The following is an 11656-nucleotide window of genomic DNA, read 5'->3' as shown; positions in this document are numbered from 1 at the left end:
TTTGATTTCACGCCCATGTGGAGTTTGAGTCTGGAGACAAATCAATTCATGGCAGAGTACATTTACATTGCATTATCCAAAGCAGAAACTTTAGAGTTCAAAGCCACCCCTTTTATCTTCGATTTTCCAGAAGCCGGCTATTCAGTAGGTACCACAGATGTAGAGATGGTCCATTTAGACAAGATGTTGTATTTTTGTTATCTCTTGCTGCAATGCTCAGATAAATCTAAAATTCAGATCTATTCTGCAGGTTTCCATCTGTACACTGGGAGGTAGAGTAGTTATTTAGTGTGTGTCGAATCTGATAGAGCTCGACTCAATCCATTTCCCGCCTCTGCCACCACAAGGACGAAATAGAAGAAAGCTCTTTGAAAAATATATGCTCCCCAAGGGTTTGCTGTAAAGGTTTCTTGCATCCAGATCGAAATAAAGGACAGCAAACAGCCACGAAGCCTTGACCACTGTCCTGAAGGTCTACGCCTACTCACTATCATTGCTGATGGAAAACATGGAATGCTCCCAGTTATTTCACAGTGGGAAAAATGATTGCTTTTAGACACTTCTCTATGTTTTTAGGAGGAATTAATCATTGTTTTACCTTGAGTTGCAGAACTGTCAGACTAAGTCCATGCTTTTGTATTTCCATTTTATTTTAACATAGGAGAGATATGTTGTGCAGTGAAAATATAGTAGATAAGTGCAATAAAAAGGTAAAATATCCCTAGTTGACCCTGATTCCAGTTAAGAACTTGGCTGTGATGTATAAAGCAGTTGTGCTTGAAAGTTTACATACACCCCCATTAAAGGGGTCATAGAATGCAAAACAGAGTTTACATTGTCATAGATGATTAACAATACTTTACTATTGTCGACTGCAGTGAACTATTATTGCACTGTAGTTGACCAAAATCCCTGGGGCGATTTTTAAATTACCCGGACATTTTTTTTAGGTATGAAAAGAGGGACATGTCCGGGAAAAAGGGGATGTCTGGTCATCCTACCATATCAATAATTTGATGTTTCAGTGAATGAGTGCTTGTTGCTATAATGCATCTTTGCTCAGCAGCTTCGCTCATTGTAAACCAACCAATCAGCGCACAGCTCATCTAAATATTCATAAGCGTACCATAAATGGAAGAGGCTTGCATTAAGGCTCATAGAACAGCAAATTTGCCATTTTCAGCCCAACCAGTGTTAAACACCCTATTCAGAGACCTTAAGGAACAGCACCAAATACCCTATAGAATCATTCTATGAGCCCTATAAAGAAAAAGATATATTCACAGAATCACACTTTACTTTAATTTTGCTAAATGATTATTTAGTAAAATAATTTAATGGTTATGGATTTTTGATTTTTTTACTGATCATTTTGTGAACATTACTGTAAAACAGTGGTATATTCAAAATGAAGCATGAAGCATGCGGCTGCTCGTCTTCTGCGGCGGGCTTAACAGAAACTCTGCAGGATTAGAGGCTCAGGTCAGTTACTTGAAAGCTCAGATGTTGGATATTAATGAGTAGTGTTGCACTGATGCCATTTTTTGGCCCCAATACTGATACTCGATACCTGGCTGTGCAGTATTGGCCGATACCAATACCATCTGTTTAAAATTGATGTGTGTGTGTATATGAAGATCTGCATACCACTTCGATGTAAAATAATTGCCATCATGGCTTTGTCAAGCTGCTGCCTACCTTTGCGAAGCAGGAAAAAGACTAATACAAAATGAATCCAGTATAACATTTTATTGTCTACCTAGAATAGGGGACAATAGTTCAATAAACTTTTTGTTCTCAAAATGGTACCATGCCCCATTTGTCAGTACCCACCGATACCACCATTTTAGTGCAGTATCAGGGCGCCGTCCGATTACTGGTATTGGTGCAGCACTAATAATGAGTATGAAAGCCACCAACCTGGCAAAGTTCAGTCTGTGCCAAGAAGGAGTCTTGTCCAGAGCAGCGGAACTCCTTTGCTTTTTGCTGAGCTGGCAACAGAGATCCAGGAGAGAAGAGAGACAGTGTCCTTCAGCAGCCAGAGCACGCATGGGAACAGAAAGATCCAGAAGGGTAATCCAAGCCGTTGTCAGAAGACAGGTCCAGGGTCAGCAGCAGACGAACTCCAGGTAACAGTCCAAAATTAACAGAACAGGCAAACAGAGCAAACGGGGTGGTCGAAAATTTAGAGGTTAGTGGGCAGAAACAGATCAGGAACTGGCAAACCAAACAAAGAGAATGCTACAGTTGGTCTTGCAAGGAAGCTTGAATAATCTGGCACCAAAGGCTGGGGCCTAGTGGCTTAAACAGCAGCAGGTGCAGGTGAATGTGATGAGCGCTGATAAGCAGACGTTTGAGCAAAGCCGACTGAATGAGGTCCTTATCTAGGATAAAACGGGCAGGGACCCATAGCCTCTCCTAAGGTCCGTAATCCTCCCAGTCCACTAGGTACTGGGTACCCCTGCCCCTTTTCATAGACCTGAGGAGGCATTTGACCTTATAGGCGGGACCACCATCAATAAACCGGGTCGTCGGAGAGGGTCCGGAGGTGGGCAAAAACCTAGATGTATCAACAGGTTTGACCAGGGACACATGTAACGTGGGGTGCACCTTTAGTGAACGAGGAAGTTTGAGGTGGACTGCCACCAGGTTCACCACCTTGGAAATAGCAGCCAATAGCTGGCCCTTTGCTTTATTGGCGAGGGGTCAGCTTTCTACTTTCCACCTTAAGGAGGAGATTCTTTGTGAAAAGCCAAACTTTCTGACCCACCTGGTAATTGGGTGCAGTTCACCTGCAGACAAAAAACTCACATGAGAATCTTCCCCGTCTCCTTGGAAGGGCGGAGTTTGGGCAGTGGAACCAAGTGAACCATTTTAGAGAACTTGTCAACAACCGTGAGAATGTGGGTGTTACCTGCCACAAACTCCCGCCCATCTGAAGACAGAAAAGGCCACCAAAACTGAGCCTGAACTAAACTGATAGTTATGGAAACACCAGGATTAGCTATGACATAATGGCCATGACAGAAGTTTAGCACTTTCTTCCTGAGATCATCTGTGGCAAACAAGCGATCCCTGGGCAGCCACTGGGAGAGGGATGGTTAAGGAGAGCCTGTCCTGACTTCTTTCTCAATATCAACTAAAGTGATGGAACATCTTACAGGCTCTGGCAAAACAAAATCCTCAGCACCACCGGAACACTCCTCGGCCACCTCGAAAACCCTGGACAGAGCATCAGGTTTTACATTCTTGGTCCTGGGCCTATAAGACAGAGAGAAATTAAAGCGGCCAAGAAAAAGTGCCCACCTCACCTGTCTATGATTGATTCTTTTGGCAGTCTTGAGAGAACCCTCTAACTAGTGTCTCCACTCCTCTAGAGCTAGCTTAACTGCCAGCAACTCTCTGTCCCTGATATCTTAGCTCCTTTCTGTGGCTGAAAGTAAAAAAAAAAAAAAGCACAAGTCATCCTTAGCCTCCTGGCTAAAAAACCACCCCAAACCCTGTACTTGGAGCATCAACCTTTACAATAAATTGAGGAGTGGAAAGTGAGAAAAGCTTAGAAAAAATGTAGTGATTATTCTCAAATCAGCATAAAACAAGAAAGTGAGTGATTCTTGGTATAGGGGTGTTTTACACACAGATAATTTTTTCCCCCAGTCTGTGCAACAGTCACTAACATCTCTGTGCTTATGTGATTAAGAAACACGTCCACTGACAAGCTCACATTTGGGAATGAAAAGCAAAGCATTGATTTGACAAATAGATGCATTATTTGTATCTGGTTTTATAATTTCTGTAATAGTTTCTGGTTTTAAAGTGTACTCTCTTAATACTGTATGTTGTACCTTAAACCATAAATACTAGTCGAATGGTTGAGGTGAGAGCAGGACAATATGGATTCTTATGCAAAGAAAGAAATACCACATGCATTCAGCTGGTAGGCAATGTTAAAACATCTTGCCATATTGTTGGAATCTTACCAGCTAGACCCTGAATGTTTTACTGTTGTATTATAATGTGTGATGGCCAAATAAACTTTTCTTGAAGTTCTGATTTCATCCTAGTGTCCACAAACATTGATGTAATTTTAACTGGAGATTACATATTGGCCTAATATGTGAGTTTTTGCGTAAAAGGTACTCTAGTCTTCCTATGTCTTTGTTGTGTTGGTATTGATTTGCCCTTCATCTATGAAAACCCCTTCTATGATGGCATTGTCAAATTTTACAAACATTTCCCATTCAGTTTTCGAAATTAAAGCAAAGATCAAACATCTACTTTAGATTGGATTAACGCTATGATATTATGTAAAAGTTGTTGATAAATTGTAGTATCAATTTCAGTTTAAGATCTAACATTAGTTTGCATTAGATATTTAGAAGACAGAGTCTACCCTACCTGATTAATACACATTAATGCAAATGCAATTAATTAATTCTATTAATGTACAGTTGCCCATTGCAGAGAATACACCAAGTAACTATAACTTCTAGGTAGGGATGGCTTTTCAAAATATTTTCAAATACAGTCTTAAGGGCAACACACCATGCTCACATAAAAACTGCACCAAAATGAATGATCACATGCTCTTATGACTTTAAAAGGCAGTCAAGTCACTGCTGTAAGCCACCCAGCTGCTCTTTTTGTACCTGTTTTTTGATCTAAGTTTTGGAAATTTTCATAAAATGATCCAGAGCTGTGGTATAGATGTTTATTTATTTTAGCATTATGAATACAGGGAATTGTTTTGGTGGTTTAAAACCGCTTAGACCTCGGTAACAAAAAGAGAGACAGTTTGAGGTTCTGAGACTCGACTCAGGCACATGTATTGAGACTTGAGTGTCATTAGTGATTCTTATCTCAGGTAATCAGGGTTGAAAGTAAATGAATAAATAATTAATTTTGATCCATTTGAGTTACCCTAGTGTACCCATTTGACTGGTTGTCATGTTAAGAATATACACAGCACATAAAGATTTTGACAGCTCCTGCTAGTCACAAGAGTTAACAGCGGACCTGATTTTATCTAATGCCACCAACGAGCTAGCATTTAAATTAAATTTCTGTCAAAAATAGGCCTATTTGGATGTGGTTTAATATCAATTAGGGAGGTTTGCAGGCTGTGGTCTATCAATGCTTTATAAAAGTCTTTTATGTTTGTTGTACCATCATAATCTAAACAACACATATTTCTAACTGAGCTCTATAAAAAAAAAAAAAGAAAGAAAGAAATCCGGATTATTTTAAAGTTAAATAGACTTCATTGGTGTTAAAGACACATCCTGTCTGATTTATTCAGAAATGGAGCAATGAATTTATAAAAAGAAAAAAAATAAATTACTGCATGGTGGGACTACACTAATTTTCTCAGGAAATCAAGGATGAACAGCATGCAGTGCTGTTCAAAAGGCTGGCATACATCCAATCATATAATGACTATTCACTGTTCCTGGTCCAATGTAGATTAAAGGCAGTGAAATCCTGTTATATTAATATGGCTGTTTTTGTTAAACGATATCAGTTCTCTGCGATAGACTGTTGACCTGTTCAGTATGTGCCCCACCTTTCGCCCACAGACTGCTGGAGATAGGCACCAGCCGCACTATGACCCTGATGGATGAAGCAGGAGGAGATGGATGGATGAATTGACGATGGATGGATGCATGTTGGATGGATGAATAGACAAATTGATGATGGATGAATTGATGGATGGATGAATTGATGATGGATGGATGGATGATGGACGGATGGATGGATGGATGATGGATGGATGAATGGATGGGTGGATGAAAGATGGATGAATGATGGGTGGATGAAAGATGGGTGGATCAGCTCATCATGTGCACCTCCTTTTAACATGCAAATGGTATTTTTAATTTTAACACTGAGGATTACAAATTAGAACCCTATTTGTGGCATATTCAGGTGAAATAGAGATCTGATGGAGAAATGTTATACAACCCCGATGGGCTCTATGCACGACTCAACTACTTCCTGAACTTGTGGAAGCATCTTTTTTTTTCTGTCTTTGTCTACTTGTTGAACTGATTAATCCAAGTGTGCCTTACCCAGGGTAACCATGACGGAGTGGTGAATTTGTGCATAGAACCCATTGATGCATTCCCTCAATTGCTTAGTTAAAACCTCAGTAACATTGAAGCAGTTTTCACGTTTTTTCCCACTGTTTAATGACTTGTTTTCAAATGAACTTCAAAATAAAGTTATGGTGCTAATTGATTGAAGGAAATAGTACACAGAGTCAAAGGAAACAGAAACAACTATTGTTTTGAAGGAATGTTTAAAATCTCTGGTCATGCTCAGGAACAACTTCTAATGTATTTTGATTATGTCAGGACCTACTCACCCACAAACACACAGACACAAAGAAGCAATGGGCCCTCTGACCACCATTAGTAGACAGTAGCGGGGAAGTGTCTTGTCTAAGAGAACGACTGACAGACCTGGGGTTTCAACCTTCCAGTTGCAGGATGAACTCCTGCATCCTATACCGCTGTTGACCAAACTGCAAAATCACTCCATTTCCTTTTTCCCCTTAGTTCTTTCTGGGTCAGAGCATTTCAGCACCCTGCATACAGTTGATCTCTATGAAAGCGTTGCTAAGTTATAGAGCAAAATGAAGGAATAACTTAAGAGCTGCAAACAATTAATAATATAACTTTAGAGTGTAGATGAAGGCTGCAAAACTAGTCAGAAATTCATTAATCAGAGTCCAGGCTGCACATAACAGCTCAACGTGCATTTCCCTGCAATAACAAAAAAATCTTTTGTGTTTCCTCTACAGCATAACCCGGGCTTGTCCCCTCTCTTTCCCAGGCTAATTTCCGAGCCTTTGAGGCAAAAAACAGGGAGGAAATTGTTGTGGAGTAAATAAGTCACGTTGCATCAGCGGTGCAGTAATATGTTTCTAATGACCGTCTAAAATGAGAATTCCTCTCCTATTAAGCTGGGGTAATTAATAATACACAGAACAAACCCACAATGAGCAAGAAAACAATGTGGGGTGTGTGCAGCTAACGAGCCTGCAGTATGGATTTATGCTGATGTATTCCTAAGACAGAGACTCCGAAGTGCAGTCAGAGGGCTGCATGTGGCATATTATGTGCACTTTGACATCAAACACGCCATTAAAATTCCTGTAAACATATTTTTGGCACAGTTTTTCTGACATTAGAAATTCATCAGGTTAGTGAGATGCACATCCATGTAAAGCTGGGACAACAATAAACTGGGATAAATGCAAATGAAGAGACTATATGTTCATGATTTGGTCTTTCCTTTAGTTCCATATGGAGGGTAACGCAAACGTTTTTCAGTTATGACCAAAATATTTACTATTGTTTATTTGAAGGTGTCAGGAATATATTACAGTAGCTTTTTTTTTTTGTCTGCTGTGATAGATTTTGTTGCATCAAATTTTGTTCGGCTTCATGTTAGTTTTCCAGTGATATTTCCTTTGATGTTGCCTTGTTTCATAGCATGGCTTTAGACCTTCTGCATTCCGTGTTTTCATGCTCCACTTCCGCCTGCTCCTTATTTCATGGTCCAAGGATCAATGCCAGCCTAATCCTTTCAAAACCATCTGGAGGTTTAGAGCTTACACACATAGGTTATATCCTGTTTAGCTGATTTCTTTTTTTTTTGTATTAAGACTGTGATGCAATGTCAAGTTACATCTCAGTCATCACTTTGGAGATGAAAATGGCAAAAAACTAAATTATACAGAGGAACCGGCAAAGTTTTGACTAAATGTAGATGGTAGAAGGTAGGAATATTGATAATGTATAAACATATCAAGAGGGGCAACATGGAAAATATTTTGCTCAGAGAAAACCTTTCTTTCAAAAGGAAAGAGAAAAAAAGCTAAATTCAGACTGTAAAATGACTGAACTGACCACATACCTCCTGCTACAGAATGACAACCAAATTGATGGGAAGCTTTTAACACTTTCAGATCTGGTGTGACGATGACAGTGACGCAAAAATTTTAAAGGCCATGTGTTTGTAATGCACCTGACGTATTCAAACACGTGTTGATAAATATCTGTACAGGATACAGGATGTCTGTGGGAGTCCATCTACAGCTACAGGTGCCTGACAGCCAAAACTGGCACACTGAGTCACTTTAAGCTTGTGCCTTGCCTCGTGTTGCTGTAAATCCAAGGCAATATATACACAGCTTTTTATGGTTTTCTCTCTTTTTATCATTAGAAGCATATTAAGCAATCCCAATCTGCCATCATACCATTTTAGGGTATTTACAGTGGTACATCACCCAAATAAGTCTCCTGTACATGAAAGAGCTGTAAGCTTATCTTGCTTCTAGAGTTATACACTGTTTAGATAGAAAGTGATCATAGATAATGAAGGTTGAGAAAAGAATCATCAAGAAGAAAAATCCTGTTATATATGGAGGATTTATGAGTCTACTCTCATTATTAAATATCAGTTTATTCTCTGTTGCTGTCATAATTCACAGAGGAAAAGTAGTTATTGGATTACACTTCTTTAGAAATCACGTGATTGTTCCTTGAGCTTGACATTGATCTTACTGTAGCCTAATAATATGGCAAATAATATGCCAAAACTTCACACACGCAGTAAATACTCCTAAGAAGAGCTTTACTTCATACGGACACGCAGTAGGTCTTCCTCATGTTTAGCGTGTTCCATATGCGCATAGAGTACCATGGGGCCCCAATATATCACAAACATGAGAGCTTGTTCCTTCTCTGCAGGCATGTGGTTTGGTTTCCATGCACGCGGAGCCTCCCTCCTCTTCATCTGTGGACCTGTCTCTGTTCACTCCTGTCAACTTTGGTCAGTCTGAAGGTGTTACCTATCAGACAAAGCAACTGTGTTTGGTTACTTTTTAAGGGTACTTGCTTCCTAAAGTTTTCACTATAGTTTCTGCTTTCTGCTGTTCACAGAGTTTACACCTGAAACATTTTCTTTGGTCTTTTGTCCAAATTATTACGCTCATCACTTTGTCTGCAAGGATAGCTCACTATCTTGTACTCAGGCACAATGTAATGATCTTGGCACCTTTAGGCTTGGTTTTTTGCCTTGTTGCTCTCCTCTGCTTTGCTCTGTCCTGTGCTCATTAGCTCTCGTCACATCCACCTGTTCCTGCTGCTATTTACCGTAAGCCTCTGGACCCCAGCCTTTGGTGCCAGATTATTCAAGCTTCTTAGCAAGGCTAACTCTCTGGTGCAGGCTAAATAAAAAGCAACAGAGCTCTGCTTCTCTGGACTAAACTCCTTGTTCTGGGCACAGACTGAACTTTGCCAGATTAGGGCTTTCATGCTCATTGTTATCCATTGTTTGAGTTTTGAAGTCGCTGACCTGGGCCTCTGATACTGCAGTTTCCAGTGAGCCCGCCACAGCAGACGGGCAGCCCCACACAAATTAAATAAACGTCCTTTGGAATATATCACTGTCTGTCTTGCCTGAATTCTGGGTCCTATGTTCTGAGCCTTCTGACACACAAGGACTGGATGAAAAATAAAAAGTCCTGAGGGTCCATCAGAAAGTTTAGGATCTGCATGGTTGTTTGTAGTTAAAAGCAACAAAGTTGAAGTTCCACAATATAAAACTGGTTTATGAACTCCCCGTCATGGTTCCCTTCTGGCAAACATACTCACAGAGTTACTAGTACACCTCTATGATTACGAAAGAATATGCTTCTATACAGAAAAAAGATCAAAGAACACACAATGCTTTTCTTTACAAGTAAAATACATTGTTAGGAAAATACCTAAATTCCCCATCTTTTATAATACTACACCAATACCCTTTTCCGAGTGCAATATCTACAAATGGGATTTTTTTTTAAATGCTCCAAGGGTGTACTTAGAGGGGGGTAAAACTACTTTTCCTTTTCATGCTCCCTACTCACAGAATGAGCTGCAAAATAGCATCAGCTTTCAGACGCCATCCCTTTCACAAACCTTTATGGGTCTTTTACAATCTGCCCTCAAGGCAACTTGTTGCTTTTTCACATAATCTTCAAGTGGAGAAAATGGGTTTTGGAAATACTTTTTAGTGACAAACACCAACTGTGATACTGTCTCACATAAGAAGTTATAGACATTGGAATTTCCAGGAGATGTTTGATGCTAGATAAAAGGCAACATATAAATAAAGAATATAAATACTATGTGATAATTATGGTAAATCTTATTCGAATATCAATATTGGCATCCCTGTGAGGAGGGGTGTAAAATGCATGAAACTGAAAAAAAGTGTTATTGCAATATTATAATCTGACAATAGAAAATCAACACAGATACACAGCTAATCTCTAAGGTCATCTAGACTGAGCCCAGGGTTATAGTACCATGAGGCAAAGTTAACATTGATATATTAGTAATGGCAAGATAAGAAGAAGCTTTTTGTTTTCTACAACTATCCTCTTACATAATCCAACTTTATCTACATTGCATTACAGAAGCACCATGCTTTATATGTAAAGTAAATTAAATGAAGACGCAAAACAGCTTTAATAACATAAATAAAGGGACATAAAAAAAACACAAAACACACCATTAACAAAAGAAAAAAACGTTTATACATAAAAACAGCGAGATAATTGTAGATAATGTCAAATTGTAGGGTTTACGACCTTATGAGTTCACCACTTTCAGCAGTTTTCAAACCTTAAAGCTTTTTTTGGCTCCTGCTCACTGCAAAACGGCCAGTTAAGCGACTAAGTTTGTCATGTCATATTTATAGAACAAGAAACCAGGAAGTCATCAATTACTAATTAAACATTTTATGAATTAATTGAAGTTTAACTTTTTACCAAGAAGTGTAATTTTATAGATTTTAGGGATTCACATAAGTATGAACCGGTAAAAATGCACATTTATTTCTTCAAACTAAGGCAACTTTACCTAGTTTGACAAATTGTGTTGAACGAACTTGAAAAAAAAGCAAACTGTTGCCAGCATGTATGAATAGCACAGTATATAAGAAAGCAGTGTAAAGTTAAAGCAACGCACTCAGCCTTTGAAGGCTGTTGCCATTTTGAAACACCGACACTGCAAGCATTTTTCAAGTTGCTGATGTTGTGCATGCATTTATTTCCACCTCTCAAATCATTCAGGTGAAGCCATGCTGGAAGAAGCATGATAACAGCCATTGTGTCTCGATGCACTGCAGGGGTGACACTGAGCTGCCTCTGTGGAGCTCCGAGGCGACACGGACTTACAACCTCAGTGAAGTGTCCCAGCAAGGCAAAAGCAGAAGAAATCCTCTTTCTCCTTCTCCCCGACACAAGACTGAGCTGGCAGTAGCACAAGGCTGGGATAAATGGAAGTACATCAGAGTAGGGGGATGAGATTATGCTGCCTGGGATTTGGATTGCGACATTGGGGAAATGCTGAAGGTGAAAGTACAGGCTGAAGTTCTCACCTAAGTACTGCTGGATGGGAAATGAGTCAGAAATGCAGGCAGGTCCTTCACGTCCGAAGAAATAAATACTGTTAATCTATTCTTATATGTTTTAGAGTACAATATGAGAGGTAGTGGAATGCTATAATAAAGTCTGATACACACAGTAGAAAGATACTGAATACATTCTATGGACACTTTCTTAGGTTGGTAAGATTTCTATAATAGTCTGGTGTTTGTTTAT

The sequence above is a fragment of the Cyprinodon variegatus genome, unplaced genomic scaffold, assembly GCF_000732505.1.
Source record: "Cyprinodon variegatus isolate N-32 unplaced genomic scaffold, C_variegatus-1.0 Scaffold1404, whole genome shotgun sequence".
NCBI classification, from domain to species: Eukaryota; Metazoa; Chordata; class Actinopteri; order Cyprinodontiformes; family Cyprinodontidae; genus Cyprinodon; species Cyprinodon variegatus.
This window is presented reverse-complemented; position numbering follows the sequence as displayed.